Below are 13048 nucleotides of genomic sequence, written 5' to 3'. Positions count from 1 at the left end.
TACTAGAACTATAACCTGGAAATATTTGATCCTTTTTTGTTTGTTTTCTTTCTGATTTTCCAATTCGAACTCACCTTCTACAAGATCTGGCAGACTGGAACCAGAAAGTCACCGATACTCAGAGAAACATCCATATTAGTTATCTATTGTTGCATAGCAAGTTACTCCAAAACTTTATGGCTTAAAGTGATAACATTTCGTATCTCACAATTTCTGTAAGTCAGGAATCTGGAGTGAACTTACCTGGATCCTCTGCCTCAGGCTGCAATATTGGTCGGGGCTGCAGTTATCCCACAGTTTGACTGGGGCAGAATCCCCTTTCAAGATTCCTCAGTTGTTTTTGGGAGAGTTCCACTCCTGGCAGGCATTTGGACTGAGAGCTCGGTTCCTTTGGTTGTTGACTAGAGGTTGCCCTCAGTTCTTTAGCACAAAGACCTCTTCATAGGGGCAGTTCAAATATGGTAACTAGTTTTATCAGAGCAAGCAAGCAAGAGAGCCAGAGAGTGAGAGAGTGACTGCTAGCGAAACAGAAGTCATACACTCTTTTGCAACTAACAAAATAATAATTGCTGAAGCAACATCCTATCATTTTTGCTGTATTCTATTTATTAGAAGCAAGTCACTACAATCAAGGGTAGGCAGATTATATCAGAACACAAATACCAGGTGGTAAGATCACTGGTGGCCATTCTGGAATTACAACTCTCACCACTCCTTTCAGCAAATTTAGAATCCTCAAATTTCACTTCATCCCTGGATATCATAGCACTATGCATGGGTTATAATCAGGGTGACTATGTGTCCTAGTGTAACTGGAATAGGTGCAATTTAGATAACCTAAAAAAAGATTATTCTAAATGTAGAGGAACCATGCCTTGTATATAAAAAATATCAGCAGAGGCCAGGCGCGGTGGCTCACGCCTGTAATCCCAGCACTTTGGGAGGCCGAGGCGGGTGGATCATAAGGTCAGGAGATAGAGACCATCCTGGCCAACATGGTGAAACCCTGTCTCTACTAAATATACAAAAAATTAGCCGGGCAAGGTGGCGGGCGCCTGTAGTCCCAGCTACTTGGGAGGCTGAGGCAGGAGAATGGTGTGAACCTGGGAGGTGGAGCTTGCAGTGAGCCCAGATCGCGCTACTGCACTCCAGTCTGGGCGACAGAGCGAAATTCCGTCTCACGAAAAAAATAAAAAATAAAAAAAATCAGCAGAAATTTTGTTCATATTCTTAAGGTAGAATAGTTTGCTTAGGAAAATTTAGTATCACTCTTAATTAATCTACTCAACAAATATTTATACAGTACTTTCTAAATGCTGGAGCTGTCAAGTACAGTAAAAATAGCATCACTGCCCTTGAAGAAGTCAGATGAGAACTTGAACACTGGCAGTATTGTGTCGGAAATGTTGTGAGAGGGAAACACAAAGTATCATGAAATCTGAGATGGTGGCCCTTTGAGTTTTGAAGGATGCATAGGAATTTGCTGGATGAAGAATGTTTTAGTCAGTTTCCCAATAGGAAACAGCACATTCAAAACAGGATAAATGATGGAAGATTTATTTCCAAAGATGAGGGCATAAGGAAACCATAAGGAACCGTGAAGTTGTATGGTGCTTATCTGTTAGCAGCCAGGCTGGTATCAGATAACTGGTATGAAAGGAGACTGAATTGATTACAATCTGGACAGTGAGAGTCCTGTAGTGAAGGGCTCCATGAGACAGAAGGACCTTCTGTAGAGGAGTACAGCCAGCTTGTGCAAACTTTGTAGGAAAGACTTGAACAAATACTCTGACTTCACTGTCCACTTTCTCTTTAATCCCCTGACAAATCCATTTGGAAAGAAGAGGACCTGGGAACCCACATTATATCCCATTCAGAACAACCTCCAGGAGCACAGGGCAGAATGGAGAAGGGTGAAGTTGGTTCTGGAGAGACAAATAAAGCTATACAACCCAAAGGCACCAGGTACACCCATTCCAGAGAAAGGGACCAGAGTGAATTCAGGGATATGTGAAATGTCCTGATGACTTTGGACTGACAAATGTGACATAAAACAGGAGAAAGATCAGATCAGGAAGAGGGAGCTGAGGGCAGAGAAGTGGGCAGGGGCCAGGCTATGAGAGGCTCCCTGGGTCTTTGGTAAAATTGTCCTATCGATCCTGCCAGTTTATGCCCACCATGCCAGGTTGTGCTAAAGAGCTTGGATTCCACCCTGAAGGTAGTGTGGACACAAAGATAACTATTGTGGGCCAAGTGGCTACACAGTGAAGGGTGGATTGGGAGGGGCATGGTTTAGAGTCCAGCTCTGCCTACTGCCTTAGGACTTTGCACCTTAACCTCTCTGGATCCTAATTTCCTGGTTGGTGAAACACAGATGGCAACTCCTGCTGGCTGGCATGGGGATTAGATGGGATAGACATTTATAAAATGCCAAACACTCGACATACATGTGGGGTTATTTGTACACAGATCAACAATTGCTTTTGATGGGGAATTACAAAACTTTAGGCACTTCCCACCCAAATGCCAGGCATTGTGCTTGAATGCTTCACATTTGATATTTCATTCAATCCATGCAACAGCTTTTGAGATAGCTGTTATCTCTATTTACACAACAGGAAACAAAGGCTTATTTTTATTACCTATTATGTGCCATACACTGTGCCTGAGGAATATGAAGGTGAGTAAGATGTGGGGTCCTGGCCCTTAAGAAATCCTATTTATGGATGCTAAGGTCATTTAGATTGGTGCTCCTCAAATTATAATGTGCATATGCATCGCTCACCTGGCATCTTGTTAAAAAGCAGATTCCGACTCACTAGCACTAGGGTCTGGCTGGAGGTTCTGCATTCCTAGCCCTCTCCCAGATGATGCTGATACTGCTTGTGCATAGACCACACTTTGAGAAGCAGAGTTTAGAAGATCAGATTAAACACACGCAGGCGCGTGCGAGCGCGCACGCGCACATACACCCCCCCCCCCCCACACACACACCCGTTTCTATCAGTAGTTGCAGCTGTGAAAAAATGAAGCAAAGGGAAGATTTTTTTTTTACAACAATTTCAACTTTAAGAAATGGGGGTGTAGAAGGGAAACACCGTGCACCTGAGTATTTGGCTGAATAGCAGTTACTAAGGCAGGGCTTTCTGCTCCAGAGTCTAAACCTTCCTCAGCTCAGTTTGGGCTGAGCAGGATATCGTTTTTCTGCCCCTTGGATATATCCCATTATGAGCTTTGATCAAAGCAAACCTTTCCCTTTGAGGCTTAGGGCACATGTTAATGGCTTTGTTATTCGCATGTATCTGCATATATTTGCAAAGCAATTCAGCTTCCTCTGAGAGGGAGGAGGCATACAGGGGCTGGGGGCTGAGCCCAGGGTTTAAGCATTTGTGTAATAGTTGGTCCTCAGCATCTCAAAGGAAATCTGGCAGCTGAGAGATGAAGCCATCCTGATAATGGAAGAAACTAAGAGCTGAGTTTCCAGTGCTTCTCTGGTTGAGCGTTCATGCCTGTTCACTGAAGATTCTTATCATTTCAGGTCCTGCCTCTCTTTTTTCCCATCCATTTTACCTATTGCTGCCCAAGCATCTTCTTAAAGATTTCTCTGAATAGATCACTTTCCCACTCAAAGCCTTTCCACAGTTCTCCATTATCTACTGAAGAAAGCAAATCTTAACATTCAAAACTCTCTCCACATAACCCGGTCCCAGTGCATTACTTCAGCCTTGCCTCTGTGCTTCCATTCAGCCTCCCTGCTTCCCTTCCATCCACATGCTCTGGCCAAATTGAAGCTTTTTTTGGTTCTGTAAGCCATATACATTTTCACATTCAGGACTTAACTCATGTTATTAGCACATGTGTCAGTTTATGATACCCTCTCTCCACTTTGTTCACTCATGCCCAAATTCTGCTCAACCTTCAAAACCCAGCTCAAAATCCCCCTCCATCCAGGAAGACATCTTTGAACTTCCTACCTGGAGAAGTTCTTCCTGCTTAGGAACTCCCTTAGCATTTTATCCACACCTTTCTTATTGCATAAAGTCCTTCATTTGTTTATGTATTAGGACCATCACCGGTTATTGCATGTCTTGAAGGCCATCCATGCCTAGTCATAGAGTATATAGAGTAAGTGGTTCATACCTTTTTGAATGATTGTATGTATGAATGAAAGACTGATGTCTGCTGACCTGTGACTGTGGGGCAGCCTATTTCCCTATGTGTTCACTCTTTCAATACGTTTTTATTGAGCTCCTGCTCTCTTGCAGGCACAAGGTTCTGGCAGTACAAAGGTGAATAGAGGAAAACCCTGGCCCGCCCCAGGTGCTTTTCTGAGGATGGGGCCATCTCATGTTCTTTGTGTAGTTAAGTTGGCTGCAGTCCAACTAGTTGCTTAATAATAAATGATTTGAAAAATCTGAAAACATCTGATATTTTTACAGATCAGTGACCTGTTAGATGAACAGGCAAAATCTTGTTTAATCTGTGGCTCTGTTCATCAAAGCATTCTTTTGAGTGTGGAGCTTGATAGCAGATTGGATCGTACTTTCATTGTACTGCTTGCCTCCTCACCTTAAAAATAATTGTATATGCTTATTGTGGAAATCTTGGACATAAAAAATAAATACAAATTACTCAAAATTTCCCAAATCAATGAATCGTTGTTAATATTTAACATGTTCCTTTTCAGTATTTCTGTTTCTTTGCTTGTTTTTAGTAATACACACACAGTTTGATTCATACTTCTATTTTTACTTTTTTTTCAGAGACAGAGTCTCACTCTGTCACCCAGGCTGGAGTGCAGTGGTGTGATCTCAGCTCACTGCAACCTCTGCCTCCCAGGTTCAAGCAATTCTCCCTGCCTCAGCCTCCTGAGTAGCTGGAATTACAGGCACCTGCCACCACGCCTGGCTAATTTTTGTATTTTTAGTAGAGACAGTGTTTCGCCTTGTTGGCCAGGCTGGTCTCAAACTCCTGCACTCAAGTGATCTGCCCATCTCAGCCTCCCAAAGTGCCAGGATTACACCTGGACGATTCATACTTTTTGTATCCTGTCTCTATTTATTTATTTTTTTACTAAGATTACACTTTGACTATTTTCCAGTATTATTAAAAATTATTTAAAATAATTTTTATTTACACTTACTTTTTTATTGTATGGATATAGCATAATATTTAAACCAAATACTCATTATTTATTAAAGCTATTTGGAAATAGCTACACTATGAACAACTTTATGCATCAAGATTTTTCCTCATCTGATCATTTTGTTAGTATTCTTGAAGTGTCATTAGTGAGTTAAAGTCTATGAACATTTTTAAGTCCTTTCTGTCTTTACTGATTCTTTTTATCAGAGATGGTTAATTCTTCAAATTCTATGTTGGATGAGTCTGGCCTCAATTATTAAATACCCTTTTGTAATTAACATGGTGCCTGTGGGCTCCCAGCCCCCTCCGCTTTTGAGGCATAGCTATAACTTCAGGATTGTTTTTGAGACAACACCCCTGTTCATCAATATTCACACTGCTGGCTAATGCTGCTGTGTTGATTTTTTGTGGCCCTGGGTGGCAGATTTTCGTAACAGCAATTGTAAGTGAACTTGACATCAGAAGCATTTTTTTAAGTGCATCCAACCTGCATTTTGATCCTTTAACTAAAATATACTGTAAGTACTTCTTTTGCTCTCAGAACTCTAGAAGAGCAATCCCACTGAGGCTGCATTGAATTAGCTTGAATCACTGACTTGTCGTTGCTTGCTGGGATAAGGGCTACCCAGACACAAACCTCTCAAGGTCTGATTCTTAACTTGGTCTCTTTCTACTGTGGGAGAATCAGGGAGTTCATTATAGTTGGCCTTAGTGTTAGATAGTATAACCTCACTGTAATTGAACCCTCTTATAACAATCCTTTATGTTTGTATGATGCTCTGTGGTTTAAAAAGCACCTTCAAGGTGCTTAATTTGATCCTTACCGTGTTTCTGTGAGGTAGCCATTCATACCACTTCTGTTTCCTAGGATAACCAGGACATGGGGGGTACTGTGTTAATAATAGAAATAACATGGGTCTTTGGAGACATATATACCCAGTTTCAACTCAACTTAACCACTATGCAGTTGTATGACATAAATTCTTTCAGCCTTAGATTTCTCGTCTATGAAGAGAATAGTACAGTTGATTCTTATCATTTGCAGATTCCACATTTGCAAATTTGACTACTCACTAAAATTTATTTGTAACCCCAAAATCAGTACTCATAGTGCTTTTGTGGTCATCAACAGACATACACAAAATGGCAAAAAATTTGAGTCATCTGACATGCGTGTTCTCAGCTGAGGTTGTACAAGGTGATCTTCTCTGCCTTCTTGTTCCAGCCCTCTTACTATGAACAAGCATCCTTTTCGTGGGGACATGTTGAGCATTTTTTTGTGTGTGATTTTTGTTGGTAATTTCACGGTTTAATATGGCCCCTAGACATAGTACTGAAGCTGCCTGGTGTTCCTAAGACAGGACACTCCCATATTTCATAAAGCACATGGGATTTGCTTTATGGAGAAAATACATGAGTTAGATAAGCTTCATTCAGGCATGAGTTACAGTGCTGCTGGCTATGAGTTCAATGTTAATGAATCAACATAATATATTAAGTAAGATGTCTTTAAACAGAAACATGTAAAACAAGGTTACATATTGATCAGTTGATGAAAATATTCTCACCAGAGCCTTGCAGGAACATGACCTTGTGTTTCCCCTAGGAGCAATGGTTCAGTATTTGTGAAGCTTTATAGAACATAGCTACTGCAGATAATAATCAATTGTGCCTATCTTGTAGGATAGCTGCATATATTAAGTGAGGATGTGTGTAAAATACCTAGTGTGTTGATGTTCTGTGATGGCAATTATATTCTACAGATAAGGTAACAGAGGCTCAGAGAAATGAGCTACCTTATTTAAATTTATTAGATCAGAAAATGGCCTGAGTTAGTAGCGTATAAACTTAGACTTGTCTGAATCTAAACCCAGCAGTCCTCAAAGCATGCAGACTATATCTAGGAGGAATTCCACATAGGGAAATTAAATGCTTAATTCTTTCTGCATTTGCTTTTTATTTCTGTGTTTCATCTATATGGTTGAATTCTGGAAAACCTATTTAACCACCCATTATTATGATTTTTGTGTCAGGCCCAGTGCTAACCTCATGCCATCTGGTATCTTTTTTTCATCATGCGATGATCCTGTAAGGTAGAAATTATTATTGTTGTTGCCATTTTAGAGACTCTGAGAAGTTAAATAAATAGCTCAAAGTCACACAGATTGGAAGAACAACAAAGCATATAGCCCAGGTCTTTCTGACTCTAGAGCCTCTTTTCTCAACCCTAATATCAAAGGGCCCCAAACTTTTGAGAATTTCATAGACTAGTAAAATAACCAACACCCCAAAATTGTGCAGAAGGACAGAAAGTTGCCAACTTTTATTTATCTAGCTGTAAGGACACTGAAGAAACAAGTCAGCCACTGACTATCGTTATTTTGTTATAAAGAAAATTAACTTTAATATTATAAAAGTATTAACCTCAGATTTTAAAAAAAATCCAATCAAGGCTGGCCATGCTCATGGCTGTAATCCCAGCACTTTGGGAGGCTGAGGCAAGAGATCCCTTGAAGCCAGGAGTTTGAGACCAGCCTGGTCAATATAGTGAGACCCTGTCTCTATATACATTTTAAAATCCAATCCATTTGCTTTTATAAAAACCTCACAACATTGTCTTTCTTTTTTCACATGTCTCCCAGAACAAGACTATCTTTGTCATACATGTCATGGTCTTTGGCAACCCCAGCTCTGTGCTTTATTATAAGTTATTTCCACTGATCTGGACCTCAGCCTTGTCACAGGGCAGTGGTTTCTATCTAATGGCATTTAAGGTCACTTTTCAAAATTCAAAGGGTGGGTGGTTTTAGAGTTTCCAGGCCTGGGCCAAGATTTGGTCCATTTGTTCTTCTACCACGAGTCAAAGAGAAGATTAGTCTCATGTGCAATAGCTGTCAGGTCAACTGCCCCTGGTCTGTCAGGCTTGCCCTGGACAGGTGCAGGCACCTGGTGAATTGACCTCCAGAAAAAGGATGAATGCTTAGTGGTGACAAATGAGTTGCTTTAACTATTGGGAAACAGAGCACATACACAAATCTCCCACGGATCTGTGTTCTTTGAGGGACTGCATCAGGGAAAGGAGCAACCCATGAAAGACAAAGGCATAATTCTCTGGCTTTTTCTTCCTCTGAGGTGGATGCCCTTCAGAAATGGAAATGGCCCACAAGATAAGTTAGCTTGAGGATTCTTCCACTTTTCTTTGCACCTGTAAATCAGAAGTCTTCTATTTCTAGGACTATACTCACTTGCTTAAACATCAATAAAATAATAAGGGAGCACCAATAACAAGTATAACTTACTCAGTGGTTTATATGATGCATCCTGATGATGTACTAAGTTCTTAGCATAGTTAATCCCCATAACAGCCTTGTGAGATTGACACCATCATCATCCTCATTCAGGGATGAATAAACAGAGATACTGAAGTCTTAATAAAGTGACCCTCATATCATTAATGAGTAAGAGAGATGGAAATGGAGCCTAGATTGAAACCTCTTGCTTCTAAAGAGTGCACTGTGCTGCTCAGCCTACACTCTATGCCTTCTTGCCATATTCTTTCCACGTTTGCAACAAAATGTCCAACTTGTAAATTTTTTCGTTTTGGTAACTATGTAGGAAATATAAGCCTGCATCAATTCATTGAATGCATGTGAACCTTACATGTGCCAGATTCAGAGCTCTGGGTGCACACACTTGCAGCATGTAGCTTGATTTTTGAGAAGTCCCTATTCTTGAGGGAGACACACACACAAATGGCTATGATATAAAGCAATATATTAGAGAGCTATTAGAGAAGTTGCATGAGTAAAATGCCATTTTAGTTAAAACTTGAAGGATGAGTGTTTGGGGTGACAGGGCCCTCCAGGTGGAGGTGAGAACAAGAACAACGCACAGGGTCAGAAACTGGAACAAGCGCTCATTGGAGAGTTGGATTTAGGATGTATATAAATGACTGTGGTGAGAGATGAGGCTGGAGACTTATCCAGGGGTCCTATTTTAGAGGGACTTGGATGCCATCTTAAGGAAATTGGATTTTATTGATAGCCAATAGGGGGACCCCAAAGACACAGCAGGAATATGATCAGGGTTGAATTCAAAATAACTATACTCTAAATTTATGGTTAAAGGCTATATATATATATGTGTGTGTGTGTATATATATTTATAGTTCATCTACATTTAATAGGACACAAGAGAAACAAAATCTATGAGGCTGAAGTGATGAAAGTTTAGACATCAGACAGATCTTTGGTTTCTAGTTTTCTCAACCAAACCACTTACTTGGGTGGTTCCTAAACATGGCTAGTGAGTTGAATTACTAGGAAACCTGTTAAAGTCCAGATTCCCAGGTTCTGCCATCTTGAGGTACTGATTCAGATGATCTAATCTCTCAGGGCTGGGAATTGATGTTTTTAAAGCTGGCCAGCTGATTCTAATGACCACGAAAACACTTCTGGCAATATAAGATATTGCATTTACAGAGTTATTTCTGAAGCCTCCCCAAAGACTGTTTATATTGCTAGAGATGTGTAAGGGGTTCTCCAGAGAAACAGAACCAGTAGGGTGTGTGTGTGTGTGTGTGTGTGTGTGTGTGTGTGTGTGTGTGTGTGTGAAAGAGAGAAAAAGGGAGTGAAGGAAGGAAGGAGGAAGGAAGGGGGAGAGAGAGAGAAAGAAGGACACATAGATAGAGAGATAGGTGGAGAGATAGATGGTAGATAGATATATTATAAAGAATTGACTCATGCAATTATGGAGGCTGACAAGTCCCAAGATCTGCAGGCAGCAGGTTGGGTACCCAAGATAGCTGCTGGTTTAGTTCCAGTTTGAGTCCAAAGACAGAAATGAAAAATGATGCCTCAGGTGAAGGCAGTCAGGCAGAAAGAAATTCCTTCTTACTCAGCCTTTTTGTTCTGTTTAGGTCTTCAACTGATTGGATGAGGCCCACACACATTAGAAAAGGCAATTTACTTTACTGTCTACCAATTCAAATATTAATATCATCCAGAAACATCCTCACAGACACACCCAGAATAATGTTTGACCAAATGTTTGGGCACCTTGTGGCCAAGTTGACACATGAAATTAACCACCTCAAGATACCAGGACTTCATTATAACAGCATAATCCTGATGATAACAATGGTGATAAGAATCATCATTATTTATATCACTGTAGCCCATGACACAGTGGGTATACAGAATGTTTGCATCTGAATGAGAGAAGCATGTTAGCATAGTTGTTTGTATTTTATTAAGTATTTTTCTTATCTGTTGTCTTATTTTATGTGCATAATAACTCTGCTAAGCATTTGAAATAGATTTCATTATCTTTCATTTTTGAGATGGGTTGTTCAAGCTGCAAAGAGGTGAGCTAATTGTCCAAAGACACAGTGCAAATGACTCAGGCCAACTCAAACCCCAAGCTTCTTTTGTGATCTTTCCACCGTATGGCATTCGTTCATTACATATTAATTACTGGCAAAGATACACAGGCCTTTATGTTGCCCTCTCCTGACCATCAGCAATTTTCTGATCTTATGACTATATCTATTGCTATATCTAAATGTAGGAGAGGGACAAATTAACAAGTGAAAATCAAGAGCTATGTTTGTACTTAATGCTACTAACAGGCAACATAATTACAAGAGAGCTGAGAGTGTTGCTTGACAAACAAATTAATAAAAAAACTCTCATGCCACTCTCAGGGATAAATTACACAGCAGAAAGCAACAAGAGGCTGGGTTTGACAGTTGTGAGATAACAACCTTGAAATATATCTACATTACATGACAGGGCTTTGGAGGTCCAGCTTTTGGACTTAGAGGCTATGCTAATGAACTGCCTTAATGTTCATATTTTTGCAGGATCCATCTAGATTTCTTTTAGGACCATGTTTACCACCACTGGGAAAACTGCTTAGTTAGACGTTGGGTCCTAGGCAATTTAAGTGTTTGATATGATTAAACAAAGTTGTCCAATAAGTCAGAAGTCATTAGACTAATATATAGTCGTTTATCTCATAACATTTTAAAATAAACTTGTAGCAAGAGACTTACATAAGTTATTCTTATACTTCTATTATGCTTCCTACCTCATTCATTTGATAATTATTTATTGGGTAGTAATCTTTGCTAAGAACTAGACTTGCGGAGACAAACCGTAGTTCTTGCCTTCTAGTACCTCATCATTTTATACAGTGGTTCCCAACTCTGTCTGCATATTAGATTATTAGAGAGAATAAGAATACCAATATCCAGACCCCACCCCAGAGAACCTGATTCTTCTGATCTGGAATGGAGCCAGCCACTAGTAGTTTTGTAAAAGCTTCCCAGGTGATTTTAACACGGAGTCCCTGATCTGGTTGAAGAGACAATTATACAACCAGACGTAATGCATTATTTTAAGTACAAGGAGAGGGATGTATGTTTCTGGCTGTGGGCTGGGGGTGGTAAAGATTTCCAGAGAGGCTCTGGAAAGGCCTTACTAGAGCTGTTATTTTATATTTGGGGGTATTGGAGAGGTTTATTTTAAACTTTTCATAAAATTGTATCATTGTATTATTTGAGCTGCATCTTAGAGCATGGTAGATGACCAGAGAAGGGCAAAGAATGCCATGCAAAAGGTACAACATATGTAAGGACACTTGGGGAAAGGATCTCAGTGTCTTCAAAGAATTTTCAAGTTGTTTAGTTGGACTGAAATGTTGAGTGTGTGAATTATCATTAATCCTTCACACTATGTTTATGGAGGATCTATGTCATGTGAGGCATTGTGTTCAGTGCTCTTAGGGATTAAAAAATCAGACAAAAGGGATTTTACTCCCAACAAACTCATAGGCTATTTAGAAAAATAAATAATGAATGATGATTGTATTGGTGGTGGTGATGATAATGAAGGTAATACAGTAACCGGAACTTAAAATTAAAACTTGGACTAGATACTAAGATGTAATAGAAATGAAATTCCAAAGTGCAGTGCCAAGTTATATTATGTGATTTAGAGGAAATACTCATAAATATGAAAACATATAAAGGATAAGGATTTTGCTTTTACCGTAATTGATTTTATTTTAAGGAGACAGCAGGAAATTAAGAAGTAAATGTTTTTTAACATACCATGAGTCATGCCTTTCAGTCTACTGGTATCAATAGTAATAATAATAATAGGCAAACTCCAGAGAATTTAGAGGTCATTTAGTCCCATCCTCTGCTGAAGTGCATAGTGGGAAAGGGAGTTGCCTGAAGTCCCTGGAGGCAAATCTGTACTCAAACTCAGGTCCATCCTGCCAAAGCAAGATGCAACCTTCTCACTTGAGTTTCCATAGGGGCCGATGATCAGATTTGAACTTGCCTTCCTGAGGGCGTCACTTGAATCTCTCTAGCATCCCCACAGCATTGCCTTTGCATTTCTGTCTTGCATACTGAGAGGTAACTAGGAGCTTCTGATACCTCTCAGTTGTCATTTCACCAGCCCATGAAGCTTGGAGGTCAGCTTGGTGTAATGGTTTGGCACTCAGTGTCTTGGAAAGCCCCAGAATAATGCTTTGGGGAAAAGTTAAGAGCAGGCAGATTCTCGAGGTATCTGGTGCTTCGAGGTTAGAGGCTTGGCTTCTGAGGAAGTGTTTATTAAGGGGTCCGCCCATGGGCTCTGTCTAGGTTTCTCAGAGAGGGCAGCTCCTAGCCTAAATTCTCTATCGAGGCCTTCTGCCAACCCCTTAGAAGCCATCCTTCCCAGATGGTCAGGAATAGCTTTGTAAGAGGAAAAAGATAGTTTTAAACCACCTACTCTGTCTCTGGTTTCCAGCCTCCTGCTGCTTCTGAACACAATGGCAGCTTCTCATCACATTTGTACTACCTCAACTTCATTGGATGCTTCCTGTTACTTGGGATTGATCCAGATCATTC

At 40.2% G+C, this 13048-nt stretch overlaps 1 protein-coding gene across 1 annotated transcript in view; it reads left to right on the top strand.

The window, feature by feature from the left end:
* The window catches only part of DAB1 (DAB adaptor protein 1), a 1249655-nt gene that overhangs the window by 213190 nt on the left and 1023417 nt on the right, over positions 1–13048 (top strand). The gene's annotated exons all lie outside the window — the stretch shown is intronic.

The sequence above is a fragment of the Macaca thibetana genome, chromosome 1 (assembly GCF_024542745.1).
Source record: "Macaca thibetana thibetana isolate TM-01 chromosome 1, ASM2454274v1, whole genome shotgun sequence".
Classification (NCBI taxonomy): Eukaryota; Metazoa; Chordata; class Mammalia; order Primates; family Cercopithecidae; genus Macaca; species Macaca thibetana.
Note: the sequence above shows the minus strand (reverse complement) of the source record. Positions and strands in the feature narration are given on the sequence as shown.